Source organism: Staurois parvus, unplaced genomic scaffold, assembly GCF_062004578.1.
Source record: "Staurois parvus isolate SC_StPar_1 unplaced genomic scaffold, SC_StPar_1.0 ptg000445l, whole genome shotgun sequence".
Lineage (NCBI taxonomy): Eukaryota > Metazoa > Chordata > Amphibia > Anura > Ranidae > Staurois > Staurois parvus.
Window position 1 is genome coordinate 5,186,067 of NW_028318241.1, and position 17,577 is coordinate 5,203,643.

At 40.3% G+C, this 17,577-nt stretch overlaps 1 pseudogene across 1 annotated transcript in view; it reads left to right on the forward strand.

Annotated features, from left to right (window-relative positions):
• Positions 1-6,772: 6,772 nt before the first annotated feature.
• LOC149453639 (granzyme A-like) overlaps positions 6,773-17,577 on the forward strand; it is a 37,842-nt pseudogene continuing 27,037 nt past the window's right edge. Inside the window, exons 1-2 of the transcript XR_016314412.1 lie at positions 6,773-6,861; positions 11,775-11,913. The product of XR_016314412.1 is annotated as a granzyme A-like (transcript). The remainder of the gene's footprint in view (positions 6,862-11,774; positions 11,914-17,577) is intronic.

Below are 17,577 nucleotides of genomic sequence, written 5' to 3' on the forward strand. Positions count from 1 at the left end.
TTAATAGCCCTTTGGGGCTTTTGTATCTAAAATTACTGCTTTAATATTAGCTGTATCCAGGTTAAATGAAAAAGTGGAGAGACACATGTTCAATTTCCATTTTAGGCTACTTTCACACTGAGGAGTTTTTCTCACGTTTTTGCGTTAAAAAAAGTCCCTGAAAAGCTCAAGAAAACTGCTTCCCTATGTATGTGAATGTATATCTATGTATGTTTTCACACTGAGGCATCCTGCAAGCAATATTTGGTGTATGTTTGGCGAATTAAAAAAAAATGCCCCAAAAATGCCTCTTCCCATTGTAATCAATGGAAAACACCTGAAAAACATCTGAAAAATGCCTCTGAGAAGCGTTTTTGGTGCAGTTTTAAGTCACGTGTCCTTTAAAAAATGAGGCAAATACGCGGTAAAAACGCCTATGATTTTTTGAGGCATTTTTGCGGCGGATCAGTGTGAAAGCAGCCTTAGTCTAAGCAACCAGTCAGAATGCAGCTAAATTTTTTGTGCTGGTTGTAAAAAGAAGGAAGTCTGACTGGTAGCGGTGTTCTTGATAAAAGCTCAGTTTGTGTTTTAATTCATCCTTATTGTTAGGCAATAAAGTTTTACCTTCCTTATTGTCATGCTTTTTTTTTTTCTTAATTTTTTTGCTAGTGTAGCACCCTCCTGCATAGGTGCTAGGATTTGTTAGATTTAGTGCTGGCTCACTGGGTTCAGTGGAGCTGGGTGTATTTTTGTTAGGTAAATTTAGCTAGCCTCACTGTAACCAGTGTGGCTCCAATTGATTACGTAGCTCTGTTTATTGTTCTCAGCTGCTGCCAGCCTGATAGCTCTCTCTGCTTTCCAGAAATCAGTAGAATGTTCTGGATCATAGGTGTGAAGCTATGCAGATGTCCGCATAAATATTTATACAGCCCTGACCAATCACAGGGATCAGGGCCCTGAAGGATGCTAGGAGACATAAAAAGTCTACACACCCCTGTTAAAATTTCAGGTTTCTGTGATGTAAAAAAATGAGACAAAGATAAATCAGTTCAGAACTTTTTCCATCTTTAATGTGACCTATAAACTGTACAACTCAACTGAAAAACAAACTGAAATCTTTTGGGGGGGGGGGTGTAAACATAAAAAACTAAACTAATGTGGTTGCATAAGTGTGCACACCTTCTTATAACTGGGGATGTAGCTGTGTTCAGAATTAAGGAATCATATTAAAAATCATATTAAAGTGGAGTTCCACTCCACTGCTATATTTTGCACCTTTTGGGGGGGAGGGGGGAACAGGTACCTGGTTTTGACAGGTACCCGCTCCCACTTCCGGCTCAGTTCGCCACGGCAAAGTGAGCCAGAAGTTCGGCCCCCTCCACCCTCCCACAGTCTCCTGGGAGCTTACACAGGTCCCAGGAGACTGCCGGACCAATTAGGAGGTGCAGCATGACTCACGCATGCGCAGTGGGCACCAGGCTGTGAAGCCGCAAGCTGTCACAGCCTGGTGCTCACAGTTGAGATGCTGGCACTGGGGAGGAAAGAAGGGGAGAAGGGACCGTGCAGGTGAGAACATCTCTGGACTGTAGGACAGGTAAGTGTGTTTATTAAAAGTCAACAGCTACATGTTTTGTAGCTGCTGACTTTTAATAAACACAAGAACGGCTGGAACTCCGCTTTAAATAGGAGTCAGTACACACCTGCCATCATTTAAAGTGCCTCTGATTAACCCCAAATAAAGTTCAGCTGTTCTAGTAGGTCTTTCCTGACATTTTCTTAGTCGCATCCTACAGCAAAAGCCATAGTCCGCAGAGAGCTTCCAAAGCATCAGAGGGATCTCATTGTTAAAAGGTATCAGTCAAGAGAAGGGTACAAAAGAATTTCCAAGGCATTAGATATACCATGTGTGATGGTTGTGCGGCGTCAGACCCCAGCCCTTCTCACCAACTTGTGACCAAAGGACCAGCCGATCTCAGACCTTGCGAAACAATGTCACTCACAGCTGCGCCCGCCAAAAGATTTTCCAGCTCACAGGACCACAATCTATGTGCCAGCAGCCTGAGAGCGATTGTTAATGGGTCAGGTTAATTATGCAATTAATACTTCACACTGCCACCACCACCTTTTTACAGAGAAGGAGGAAACTCACAAATCTTAGCAGTAACATTATGATATTAATATAAGCATCTGTAATACACCCTGTTATCGCAGACAGATGTATTCAGAGGATTATCACATACAGTAGCACCCTTCAGAGACAGGGACTCTTTTAGTTTGCATTAAAAGCTTTAAAAACAGTTCAACACTTTTTAGAAAATAGGATTTATTACTAAAAAGGTCAAAATGGTGCAATTAAAATATTTACAGAAAAAGATGTAACAAATATATATATAAAGAGAGTAATAAAACAACAGAGAAATAAAAGAAAGAAGTTTCATAAGGCAGAATACTTGCAAAAGTCCTTGGTTTGAGCTGAGTCCAATCGTCCGAAGAAAAGGTTGCCTTTGCTCTCAAGATGGTTCCTGATTGATGTTAAAGGGAGAGCTACTTTTCTCCAGGCTGTCAGTCTTTTTCTATTATCTCAAAGGGGTGTCTTCTGAGAACAAATAGCCAATCACCTCATTTGGGGATGGGTGTTAGGTGGTGACCAAGGTTAGGACCAAATCTCTTACAAGTTCATACTACGGTCAATAACCTTCAATAGGTACAGGTAGCATCCTAGCAACTGGCAGAATAATATTTATAATTATATTCCGCTTGCACAGATACCAAACTTTAGCATATCCTGCCACTCCGGATAAAAGAAATTGCTTTCTACCCTCTTGTAGGCGCTACATATGGATGTAAGGTATCATGTGACTCATATTAAAATGACCTATCTGAATATATACTTCATATCAATGTGCCCAGTTCCTGCTGAAGTTTATGAATTTGTATGAAAAACGACTCATGTGGAATGTACGTTTTATGGCACACTTGGCTCTAATGGCCTACAGGTCATGACAGACTGAGTTATGGTTTTTCGACCGGGCAGAGGAAAGTGGTTTTTCCAGTAGACCTTCTGGAACCAGGCTAATTAGGGATTTACAGCCCTGGGGTTCACCCAGCTGTGCATAAATATTTACAGATATGCACTTTTGACCCCCGTACACTTACAGACTCACATTCCATTCAAAAGGGAGGGGGGAAAAGGGAGAATCAAAATGGCTGCGACCTAGCAAAATGGCTGTCAGTGTCCATGTCTCTATGCGCACAATTGTCACACCATGGAACACAGTGATGACAGTCATCATGAAGTGGAGAAAATATGGCACAACAGTGACATTACTAAGAACTGGACGTCCCTCCAAAATTGATGAAAAGACAAGAAGAAAACTGGTCTGGGAGGCTGCCAAGAGACCTACAGCAACATTAAAGGAGCTGCAGGAATATCTGGCAAGTACTGGCTGTGCGCTACATGTGACAACAATCTCCCGTATTCTTCATATGTCTGGGCTATGGGGTAGAGTGGCAAGATGGAAGCTTTTCTTATGAAAAAAAACATCCAAGCCTGGCTAAATTTGCAAAAAACATCTGAAGTCTCCCAAAAGCATGTGGGAAAATATGTTATAGCCTGATGAAGCCAAGGTTGAACTTTTTGGCCATAATTCCAAAAGATATGTTTGGCACAAAAACAACACTGCACAACGCCAAAAGAACACCATACCCACAGTGAAGCATGGTGGTGGCGGCATCATGCTCCAGGGCTGTTTTTCTTCAGCTGGAACTGAGGCCTTAGTCAAGGTAGAGGGAATTATGAACAGTTCCAAATACTAGCCAATATTGGCACAAAACCTTCAGGCTTCTGCTAGAAAGCTGAACATGAAGATGAACTTTATCTTTCAGCATGACAACGACCCAAAGCACACATCCAAATCAACAAAGGAATGGCTTCACTAGAAGAAGATTACGGTTTTGGAATGGTTCAGCTGGAGCCCAGACCTGAATGCAATCAAAAATCTGTGGGGTGATCTGAAGAGGGCTGTGCAGAGGAGATACCCTTGCAATCTGACAGATTTGGAGTGTTTTGGCAAGGAAGAGTGGGCAAATATTGCCAAGTCAAGATGTGCCATGCTGATAGACTCATACCCAAAAAGACTGAGCGCTGTAATAAAATCAAAAGGTGCTTCAACAAAGTATTAGTTTAAGGGTGTGCACATTTATGCAACCATATTATTTTATTTTTACTTATTTTTTTTATTATTATTTCCCTAAACCTAAAAGATTTCAGTTTGTTGTTCAACTGAGTTGTACATTGTATAGGTCACATTAAAGGTGGAAAAAATTCTGAAATTATTTATCTTTGTCTCATTTTTTTACATCACAGAAACCTAACATTTTAACAGGGGTGTGTACACTTTTTATATCCACTGTATTCTCTGAGCACACTGAGCTTTGGGTCTTTTCCTGCTGAGGATCAGTCCAGCCTGCAGGACAGCTGCCCTCCAAGGCAACACGGCCACGTGCTCACTGCTTGAGAGGCCTCAGGTGGGCAATGCTGAAGCTACTAAGAGCTGACTGAGCTAATGTACATATGGTGCAGCGCTTAATAAACATTAATAAATAGAAAGTGCACTAAATACAATAAATAAATAAATTCCTACATATGAATCCCAAAAAAACGGGACTTAAATTAGGGTGCAAAAAATCTTTAAAGTGCAATTAAGTGAAAAACTAACAAATGGGTCAAATTAATAGACCCTAATTGCTGTGAAACAACAAACCCAAATCCCAAAATTGGGATAATACACACCACTAATGTAAACTAGGTGAATCCTTACAAATGGGAAAAATTCATAGATAAAGTGACCAGTGTTAAAAACACAAATAAGTGTATACACTACACACACAGTGACAAAAACAATCTTATGTGTGGTGAACCAACATCAGATATGCAGTGAAACAAATAGTGAAACACTTTTCATACAAAACAACAAAAAGTCCTTTTTGAGTCCAAATATAAGTGCTGTGGGAATCCTCCACACTAAACAGACAGTGCTCCGCTCTTATCAAGGAACTGGTGCCGTAAGGTGTACACTCCAAGGAATCCCAAAAATGGCTGAAATGCCTGCTCACCTCAAATACGTGATCCAACGGGCCATCACGCTTTTTGGATCACACCCGGATCCTATGGTATAGATCTCATTATAGCTTGATCTCCTTATACCCTCTGACTGAGCTGCCCGTTGAAGATCTTGTCTGGTATAACTGGTGGAAAGTGTCTCTTGGAAGTTGGAAGGAGGCAACCAGCTTTCCTTGGACATGTTGTGAGTACAGGCTGCTCAGAGATCTTAGAGATTTTGGGTCTGCGGCCTCCCCACACCTCTTGTGCTAGAGAGTCAGCTGTGTGTTTGCTAAAGGGGATATCGGCTGGTGTTCTGAAGAACTTAGTCTATCTAGTTCAGTGTTTCTCAACCTTTTTTCAGTCAAGGCACCCTTTAAAATTATGGACAGTCCCAAGGCACCCTTAAAAATTATGGACAGTCTTGAGGCACCCCATTCTAAAGTAGGGGGCCTTGAGATTGTCCATAATTTTAAAAGGGCACCCCATTCTAAAATGTGTAAACTATTCTAATAGTTTTATATAACACAGTAACATCCACACATGAAGAACACCCAACATTAAATGTGACTTATTCTTCCAAAGCAAATACACTTTTGCACACTGGTACTGACTAGTATTCCAGTTTTTTTCTTCTCCCTCAGTTTTTCTTCATCACTGAGCTAATGTGACCCCAGCACTGATGGAGAGGGGCACGGGAGGGTTAAACTAGGATTCTGTGCAGGCAGCTGACATCCTCCTTATCAGCTGTTTGATGTCATTGGTTGTCAGGATGCCGATGGCTAGAAGGTCTTAATGGTGCACAATGAAAACCTGTGGCTTTGTGTAACTAAAAGGCAGGCTTGATTCACCCGCTGGCTTGTATACAAGTTTTGGACAAGTTTTAGACATTTTGCCAAGGCACCCCAGGGTGCCTGGGCACCCTGGTTGAGAAAGGCTGATCTAGTTCACTATGAAGGGACTCTGCTTTTGTCATTCTAAAGAAACCTGTGTGTTTTTGCTACTTCTATCACAAAGCCAAGTTCATAGTTTGCTGTATGCAAGGACTTCTGCTTCCTCCTTACAGAAAGGACTTCACTGTCCTCAATTTGTACATATTTTCTGTTTTTGGAGTATCCCACTCAATTTACTCAATGCTATCCAAGTTCTCCAAGAAAAAAAACAACAAAAACAACACCCCTAGACTGGTTATTGAGGGAAGAGTAACTGTGTTCATGTTCCTGGCTTCGGGGCAATCCACTGGGGAAGAACCTGAGCAAATTTCCAGCGGCTCTTACAGGAGTAAGTGCTAACCTAAAAAAATTACTTATTTACGCCAATTTTAAAAAAGTAACATACAGAGCTCAAAAATACATAGCAAATTATGAGAATTCATCTCACATCTTTCTCAAGCTAATGGTTTAGGCTCAAAGACAAGAAAGTAAAGCAAAGGTCTTGGGCCCTGTACCATATGCTGCCATTATTCCTGTACAACTGTATATTTGTATGGGATGCTACACTTTGCATATTACATTTGTGGTGCCTTACCTTTTATAGCAAACATGAATCTACCTATAAAATGCAACATGTGTTTGTATATGAGAAAATGAAACCTGAAAGAATACTGTGAAGGTAGTTTGTGAATTGATAGCAGTGAACAGAAACCACATAAAAGAACCCCAAACACCTACAAATGACAAGCATATGCCAACAGATCATCACAAGCTGTGAAGAAGACTGAGCAGACATGAATTCTATTTGGCTTCTACTGATTGCTGCAGTTATTCTGCGAACTGGAAACTGTAAGTATGTTATAATATCTATGTTGGGACCACAGTCATAGAAATATAATATTTTTTATTAAACATGACTGCTTATATTGTGACCTGAACCCTCTTTATTAATACCTGGGGACAGCTTCAGCCTGATGTGTAGGGTCACCTTTAGAATAGAATAGAAACTCTCAATAAATAATTACTCTCCTGGCAATAATCATCCAGGCTATGGGTTCCAAAATAAGGGATTGATGGCCAAGGAATTTTTCTGGATGAGCCATCTCTTTGGATATATTTGCTCATCATGCATGACTAACATTCAAAGAACTCTAAGTCAACTGTATGAATGTTTTGAGTTTTCCATCTACAATTTCCTGCACAACACACCGGAATTAGAACACACAGGGATGTATGAAGGTTCATGGTATACATGTCAGTCTTCCTTTATTACTTGAGTACTGTGGTGTGACCCAACTCAACACTTTTCAAATATCAGGACACAGTTGTCAAGGCTGACCTTCACTTCTTTCTGTTGATTACTCTCTTTAATATAATATCACAGCTGGGGCAAAAGCCACAACAATACAAAATACATAATTAATATATGTAAGAATTACCTACTTCCCAGATGGCATCTTATGGTGTAATTGGACTGCGATATAAATCTGAAATAAATGATGTACTCTACCCATGTTAGTCCCATAGGAAAGGTATTATAACCAATTGCTCCATATATCACACAATCAGATTGTAAACTACTGGAGTTTTCCAAAATAAAAATGATTGGTAATTGCTACACTTGATCACAATGCTGAAGCAATTGTTAAAGCGGTAGTAAACTCGGGGGGGGGGGGGGGGGAATTTCCAGCTGCAAGGCAATGTTATAATTTGCTAGTATGCGTCGAATACTAGCACACTATGTGAAACTTACCTTAAAATGAAGCCCTCCAGCAGCATGCTGTCACCGCTGGCAGGGCTTCCATCTTCACCGGCATGCACGCGGGAGTCACTGTTTACAGCATAGGGCTCTGAAGGAACAGCACGCGTATGCCACTCTTTCAGAGCACATACGCCAGTGATGTCACCGGCGGGTTCCCAAGTAAGTATCTCCTAAGTAGTGCAGGTTTAGGAGTTATTTACAATACCCACGGGTAAGACTTATTATAGGCTTACCTGTAGGAAAAAGATAAACAAAAGCATTTACTACCACTTTAAGTCAAAAAAATTGATCAATAAATGTGTGGCTAATATTACACTCAGAACTGGTTCTAGTCGTATTTCCACTAAAGGTACCCATAGACTAGGATTAGCAAAAAATTGTTAAACCCTTAAATTTTAATTTACATTGCGGCATGTGCATGGATAATGCATTGTAACACATGCACATGTAGCTGTGAATGAGTCCTAACTGCAGCAGAGAAATTTCTCGTGCTCATATAACCAACACCATCTCTTAGAGTGCTGCAAAACATGCAGATTGTGCCACTTCAGTGCTCACAGAACTCTCTCCTTAAGACAATTGGAATGTGCTTTAGATAATAAATATATTGGGTTCCTCCACTTTCCTGGTCATCCACCGTTTTAGAACCACCCTGATGAAGTCACGTGGGCGTGACGTAACGCGTAGGGCATGGCTGTAGGCAGACATGAACCGGAATTGAATGTCCGTGGAAGTGCAGTCTGTATTTGGTGGAAGTGCAGTCTGTGTTTTTATACAAATGTATATATAAGTGCATTACTTTTATTAAAATTTACACATTGGAACATACTATACTATCGGAGATTCCTCTGCATGAATGCAGGAGATTTGATCCTAAGCGACCCTTAAAGGGACCGTTTTTTTTCTGGTTCAGAGATCAAAGGAAAGGAAAGAGGGCATCCAGTGGTTCTAAAACGGTGGATGAATGGGATAGTAGAGGAACCCCAATATATTTATTATCGTAAGCGCATTCAATTGTCTTAAGGTGAGAGTTCTGTGAGCACTGAGGCGGCACAATCTGCATGTTTTCCAGCACTCTAAGAGATTGTGTTGGTTATATGAGACATCCTATGGAGTTGTCACAATCTGCATGTTTTGCAGCATTCTAAGAGATTGTGTTGGTTATATGAGCACATGAGAAATCCTATGGAGTTGTGAAGGAAGTTGATGTAAAGCTATATCCACGATTCTCCGCTCTAATTCATATTCACATGGACTTGTTTCTATGGACATTTCATTCTTATGATTTATGCACGTTTTATGTATATTTGATGTTTTCATATTCAATTGTTTGATGATTTGGTATGTATATTTTACATTAGCAGTGCAGAATTAAGTTTATTTTATTTATTTATTTATGTTTATGTTGTGGGAACACAATTTTTGATGCTAGCAGCAGCTCTATACATTATTATTCATTGCCTAGTCACATTGAGGTCGCGCAGGAGTTCATTTTTTATCTTGATTGTGGTTATTACTATAATATTCATGTAAACTACACACAAGCAACCATTAAAGTTAAACTCTAACATATCAGCTATATACTAAGTGGAAATGCATATGTGGGAACTGTTTTACCTGGAATTATAAATTTGTTTATTCAGAGTAATTTTTGAGGTATGCCTGAATAATACCTGTGCCAGGTAAACACATCAAGGTCTTCAACCTCTACTGCAGCAACAATGCAACTTCTTAATAAACTACCCAGCTACTTGTTTGGAAGGTGAATGGACAGCAGCAGTCTAAGTAGATGATGATTTATGTACACTCTACTCTCTCCCCCTGTCAGCATGTTCAGTGACAGCACATTTGTACGTCAAAGCCTGACTGGCTTCTGCTGCTGGCCTTCCGTCCCAAAGTCTAAGGCCTACTGTGTGGGAGATTACAGGAGACTGATATCAAGACAGATTTATGTACATATACTGGGTGCATTAAAAAAATGATTAATGTTTTTTTTTTCTAATGGGGACATATTGTAAATGCATTAACAGTTTTTTTCAATATGGAGTTCAGTTTAAAACTGCCAACATTTAGGTATCAAGTTCAGTTCCAACTCTTCTCACATTCAGAAAACATGTTTGAAAGTGGGTAAAGTTTATAAGCCCAATTACATCAAGAAATTCACTCAACTATGTCGGCTCTTGCTGTCAATGTATCTGTGCAATGTATCTGGCTGTGGGGCAAAGATTTCTGGGAAGACCAGGACAGTATTTTTGCAGCTCCTATAGGTGTAGCACTGCACCAAATTTTTGCAAAAGAAGCACGATAATGTGCCTCATATTACTGGGGTGATGCTCCTAGGGACAGAAAACCCTCATGTCTACAACTGTTCAGGTATATCAAGATCAAGAAAAGCAATCAGCAACTCACTATAAAGAAAAAAGAGATGCAATGAACACATGTAACTGTGGAGGAATACATAATTTACAGAAGAAGAAGGGAAGAGGACATTGGCAGCTAAATGTTCTATTTCAGCATTTCTCAATCAAAGTTCCATCAAACCCTAGAGCCTAGAGTGTCTCCAGAAGATGTTAGGGGTTCCCTGAACGAAAAACAATTTCTGCCTCTCAGATAAGTAACCTCTAACACCATTGAACTTTCTAGCTATCTGTAATGGGGCATTTTTCCCACTAATATAAGGGGGCACACAGAAGCCACCAATTAAGGCGCCATTAGACTGTTCACCAAAATAACATGACACTTTTTTAATTACCACTAATCTAAGAGAACATTCCACTTTCTACCAATGTGGAAGGCATTTCTCCTCTGACCACCAATGTGAGGAAACATTACAGTTTTCACTGCTTTTTTTCCTGGTTATTATTATTTTTCATTTCATTTTTATTACTGTAAATCATTTTGTTTTTAAAGCATCCTTGGGTATCACACATGGTAGATATACAACATTCCTTATTTCTTTTCCTTTTATCTTATTTTTCTTAACCTAATCTCAACTTAATGCTCATGTTATGGTTTTTTACAAAGTATAAAGGTTTAGAAAGGCTTTTCTATTTTGTGCTACCTGTAAGAATTAAAGTGGAATGCATTAAGGTGAAAAACCTTTTGTACTGCAGGATCCTCCCCCCCCAGCCCCCCCCCCCTTAGTCTTACCTGAGCCCAATCCGATCCAACAATGTGCACAAGAGCAATGGCTGTAGCGACTGTCTCCCTCCCTTGGCTGATTGATAGCAGTGGGAGCCAGAAGAAGAGAATCAGGGCTGCACTGTGCAAAACCACTATACATAACAGGTAAGTATAATATGTTTGTTATTTTAATTTAAAAAGAAAAAAGGTTTAATGTCACTTTATTAAGAACTTTGGCTCCATACTGTAACAAAACATTAGCGGAAAGATTTTGTAAGTATTTTGAAATATTATAATCCATGTACACTACAAGGCCAAAGCACATCGAATGCGCACATCCTTCCATGTAACTGAGTTCAGGCATTTCTAATGAAGGGTACTGTTAATGCTACAGCACACAAAGTCATTCTAGGCAACTGTGCACTTCTAATTGCATGCCATAAGTTTAGGGAAGGTCGTTTATTTGTTCCAACTTGACTGTTGAGTGTGCACCTGTGCAAGACATGGTTTGGTGAGGTTAGTGAGAAGGAACTCGAGTGGGCTGAACAGATCCCTGACCACAATTCTACTGAACACTTCTGGGATGAACTGGAATATTGATCAGGAGCCAGGTTTAATCACCAAACATCAGTAGCTGACCCTGCAAATGCTCTTTTGGCTGAATAGGCCCAAGTTCCCATAGACATAGCTTAAAACATTGTCTTCCCTGAAGACTGAAGGCAGTTATAGGGCAATGGTGGGAGAGAAGGGCAACTCTGCACTAATGCCGTGGCTTTGGAATGGGATGTCCAATAAGCTCATAAAGGTGGCCATACAGTCTTAAGGTTTTTATTTGAATGCAGAAATAAAAGTAGTAATTTATTCTTTCGCATTTTAGGTGTGTCTTTGGAAATTGTGGGAGGAAAAGAAGCTGGACCAAGGCCATACTTGGCTCTGGTGAGAACCCCAGGAAAAACATTCTGTGGGGGAACTTTAATTAAACCGAACTGGGTTTTGACAGCCGCTGAATGTACAGTGTAAGTAGATATAAATAGCTACAGTATTTATGGTAACTGTCTGAAAGGTTCAGATTTACACCAATCCAGCTCTCTCTTCATGGTTCATTTTTTGGTATTCCAGTGGATGGCTTGGCAAAAAAACATAAAGGCAAATCTTCCTGACCAATGCTTGTTTGTTCAAATAGCTGGAGTGCTTAGAGGAGGAGATAGTCTCCTTCAGGGCTTAAGCAAACACAAGGAGCAAAGGTGGAAGATGTTGAACGACTCTATGTGGTATGTTTCAGGCAGGGCGGACTGACAACTCATGGGGCCCCCGGGCAATAGGGGATCATGGGGCCCCTGTGTCCTTGCCCAAACTCAAAAAAGCCTATGAAAAAGGTACCAGGGGCATCTCATGGGGCCCCCTACTGACCCCGGGCCCTCGGGCAGTGCCCGAGTTTCCAAATGGTCAGTCCGCCCCTGGTTTCAGGTGTAGTATAATGAAGAATGTGCCCTTTCAGAAATTGTAAAGTAATTGGATGTGACCTTTTATAAATGCTTTTACCTATCAGCCTTAAAAGTCATGGAACTCTTCACCAGTTACATCTTGCCAATTTTCAGTAGGTGGTATCCTAAATTTTATGAAAGTTAAAGTAGCATTTTTTAGGCTTTATTAAAAAAAGCCCAACAGACCATCCATATGACCAATTTAGGGTAATATGGCATGAATTTGTAACTGGCAGTCCAATGCCACATGATCGAACAATTCCACATCTGCATCCTTTACAGGAATATATGTTCTGGTAATTGTGATTGCTATATCTCTGTCCTACTTCAGATTTCTGTTACAAATCCTGTGTAGGAAAATTACATTGTAGACTCCAAAGTGCCAAAATATGTAAAATTTCTGAAAAATGGTATGCCTGTCAAATTTCTACAAATACTGTATTTTCAGGCTATATATATATATATATATATATATATATCTTGTCCCTCCTCTGGTCCTGCAGTCCATAAAGAAATCAAGAGCCAACTAGTTAGCTGCATTATCTGGACTTGTACAGATGATGACTACTACTAGCTAAACCATGATCTGATAAATAGGAACCCTGTTAGACATATGACATCTACAATGACAAAAACTACAATGTGCAATTGTCCACATTAGGATAAAATGCAATCATTGGTGCTTTTTCAAAACTACCTTCCTTGTTACCAACATTTGAAATTGTGCAAAGATTTAGAGGTAGGACAAAAATATTTTAATTCCACTTCCAATATATTACATAGTTACATAGTTAGTCTGGCTGAAAAAAGACAAAGTCCATCCATTTCAACCATAGAAAAAAAAAGTTATAATCCTATACCCACAGTTGATCCAGAGGAAGGCAAGAAAAACCCAGCAAAACATGATCCAATTTGCTCCTGCTGGGAAAAAAATTCCTTCCTGATCCCCCGAGAGGCAAACTGATTTTCCCTGGATCAACTTTACCTATAAATGTTAGTATCCAGTTATATTCTGTGCATCTAAGAAACAATCCAGGACCTTTTTTAAAGCAATCCACTGAGCTTGCCAGAACCAACTCTTGAGGGCGTCTATTCCACATTTTCACAGCTCTCACTGTAAATAAACCTTTCCATGTTTGGAGATTACATTTCTTTTCCTCCAGACGTAAAGAGTGCCCCCTTGTCCTCTGTGATGACCTCAGGGTGACTAGCTCTACACCGAGTTCACTATATGAACCACTGATGTATTATACATGTTGATCATATCCCCCCTTAATCTCCTCTTCTCAAGAGAGAATGCATTCAGTTCCTCTAATCTTTCCTCATAGCTGAGTTCCTCCATGCCTCTTATCAGTGTAGTTGCCCTTCTCTGTACTTTCTCCAGTTCCCCAATGTTCTTTTTGTGAATTGGTGCCCAAAACTGAACTGCATATTCCAGATGAGGTCTTACTAATGATTTGTACCGGGGTAATATATCTCTCTCTGGAGTCTATACCTTTTAATACAAGAGAGGATTTTGCTCACTTTAGAAACTGCAGCTTGGCATTGCATGCCATTATTAAGCTTGTGATCTACCAGAACCTCCAGATCCTTCTCCACCATTGATTCCCCCAGTTGTACTCCCCCTAGTATGTATGATGCATGCATATTCTTAGCCCCCAAGTGCAGAACCTTACATATATCAATGTATAATTAATTCCACTTTAATGGCCCTTTAACCAATTGCTCAAGATATTGCTTCTTACCGTGTTTTTCTGCCTCCTTGTAATGTTTTCTGTGAGCTACAGAACCTCTATTTACCTTCACTTCCATTTGTTTGGAATGAGCAGTGCACATTGCAGTCATATCCACTGCTCTATATACACTACAAACTACAAAGCAGAGGATGGTGGTTATGATCTTACGTACAGTGGGAATTAATGTACCACCCTCTAACAGGAAGTCGGATCACAGCAACAAAAAAAAAAGGAATTTGGAGAAGGCCGAGAGCAATAGAAGGTACTTTGAGTTGAGAATACATTCTTTTATACATATTTTTTTAACCTGATGTTAGTGCCACTTTGATGAGTGCTGGTTAGTTAATTACACATTTATAAATTAACAAATAATCTAGCATGCAACCCTTTGAGGTCAGGGAGGCAACAATTAAGATTCTTAAACATATGTGCACCCAGTATCTATCACAGATGTGAAATATGTAAAAGTCTAAATTATTTGTTGCACCATTTCATTGTATTGTAGCCACTTTGAGTCAGGGTGAAACATCCTGTCAGCAAACATCACCTCTAAGTGTGAAGTTTCCCATGACAAGTGTTAAAACAACAAGATAAAAATGCATGCATAGGATGCTTTCATTTCTCAATCCTCTAATCTATAATACTGGCACAGAAACCTCTTGAAGAAACTTAAAGCAGTATTGAACTCATTTTTTTTTCTTTTATGGCCCCCAGGAGGTTTATATCATAATGTGCTAGTATGCATGATATTGGGGCAGCATAGTGGCTAAGTGGTTAGCACCTCCACCTGGCAGTATTAGGGTCATTGGTTCAAATCCCAACCATGGCACCACCTGCCTGAAGTTTGCATGTTCTCCCTGTGCCTGCACGGGTTTCCTCCCACACTCCAAAGACATGCTGATAGGTTAATTGGTTCCTGTTTAAATTGACCCTAGTATGGATATGTATGAATGTGAGTTAGGGACCTTAGATTGTACATCCCTTGAGGGTTAGGGACTGATGTGAATGTACATATACAGGTAAAACTCGAAAAATTAGAATATTGTGCAAAAGTTCATTTATTTCAGTAATGCAACTTAAAAGGTGAAACTAATATATGGGAGACTCATTACATGCAAAGCAAGATAGTTCAAGCCATGATTTGTCATAATTGTGATGATTATGGCTTACAGTTCATGAAAACCCCAAATCCACAATCTCAGAAAATTAGAATATTACATGCAATCAATAAAACAAGGATTGTACATAGAACAATATCGGACCTCTGAAAAGTATAATCATGCATATGTACTCAGTACTTGGTTTGGGCCCCTTTTGCAGTAATTACTGCCTCAATGCGGTGTGGCATGGAAGCTATCAGCCTGTGGCACTGCTGAGGTGTTATGGAAGTCCAGGATGCTTCAATAGCGGATTTCAGCTCTTCTGCATTGTTCGGTCTCATGTCTATCATCTTTCTCTTGGCAATGCCCCATAGATTCTCTATGGGGTTCAGGTCAGGCGAGTTTGCTGTCCAATCAAGCACAGTAATCCCACAATAATTGAACCAGGGGTTTTGCTGCTTTCGGCAGTGTGGGCAGGTGCCAAGTCCCGCTGGAAAATGAAGTCAGCATCCCCATAAAGCTCCTCTGCGGAAGGAAGCATGAAGTGCTCCAAAATCTCCTGGTAGACGGCTGCGTTGCTTAATGAAGCACAGTGGACCAACACCAGCAGATTAATGGCTCCCCAAATCAACACAGACTGCGGAAACTTCACACTGGACTTCAAGCATCTTGCAGTGTGTGCCTCTCCATTCTTCCTCCATACTCGGGGTCCTTGGTTTCCAAATGAGATGCAAAAGTTGCTCTCATCAGAAAAGAGGACTTTGGACCACTGAGCAACAGACCAGGTCTGTTTTTCTTTAGCCCAGGTAAGACGCTTGTTTGTTGTTCAGGAGCGGCTTGACAAGAGGAATACATTTGAAGCCCATGTCCAGGATCCGTCTGTGTGTGGTGGCTCTTGATGCACTGACTCCAGCCTCAGTCCACTCCTTGTGAAAGTCCCCAACACTTTTGAATGGCCTTTTCCTGACAATCCTCTCCAGGCTGTGGTCATCCCTGCTGCTTGTGCACATTTTTCTTCCACACTTTTCCCTTCCACATAAATTTCTATTAATGTGCTTTGATACAGCACTTTGGGAACATCCAACTTCTTTTGCAATTACCTTTTGAGGCTTTCCCTCCTTATGGAGGGTGTCAATGATGGTTTTCTGCACAACTGTCAGTTCAGCAGTCTTTCTCATGATTGTGATTCCTACTGAACCAGACTGAGAGACCATTTAAAGGTTCAGGAACCCTTTTCAGGTGTTATGGCTGATTAGAGTGGGACACTTTGAGCCGAGAATATTGCACCTTTTCACAATATTCTAATTTTCTGAGATTGTGGATTTGGGTTTTTCATAAACTGTAAGCCATAATCATCACAATTATGACAAATCACGACTTGAACTATCTTGCTTTGCATGTAATGAGTCTATCTCATATATTATTTTCACCTTTTAAGTTGCATTACTGAAATAAATGAACTTTTGCATGATATTTTCATTTTTCGAGTTTCACCTGTATATGTATATATACACACATGTAAAGCGCTACATAAATTTGTGGCGCTGTACATTTACCTGTATAAGTACATTATGGCAGATTTATTATCAAAAGGAGCCCTCCAGCACTGCATTATCACCACTCCGGAAGGTCCTGGGTGCTTCCATCTTCTATCCAGGTTTGTGAACTCCAGTCACTTGATTAGTGATGTTACTTGACTGACTGTCATACTCTTCTATAGGCTTTTATATTTTCTGAGACTCTGATCTATTCTAGAACATGCAGATTCAGAGATTTAACTACACTCTGATTAGATGCCTTTACCTGTTCTAGGTTAATTTCCAAATGGGCCTGATTTATTGAACCTCTTAAACATGGACATCTGCACAGACACAGCACCTTAGCATTATTACCCCTCCCCACCCGCAGCCTGCTGGGACATCTCACATTTCCCAGGAGACTGCAGTCTCACTGCACCATGTGATCTCACACATGTGCAGTGGGGAGCCAGCTGTGATTCCCCATAAAGTCACAGTCAACTCCCAAGGATGGCGGTGAGAAGAATCAGCTGTGGGAAGACAGCGTTGGACTCTATGGACTGGTAAGCACCTGATTTTTAAAAGTCAGCCGCTACAGTATTCTCACTGACAGCTACAAATACTCTAGCTGCTGATGTTTATTTATTTTATTATTTTATTTTTTGGGGGGTGAAGTTCCTCTTTAAGCCTGCATGTAAATTTGCAGCAGGCACCATGTAGACTTCCTCCTTCCAAATCTATCCAGCCCAACATACTGGACATGTGGGCCGGTGTCCTTATAGTAGGCATGTAGCAAGCTACAGACCCCTTTGTTAGGTTGATGCTGATTTAGTGAGGACTAAG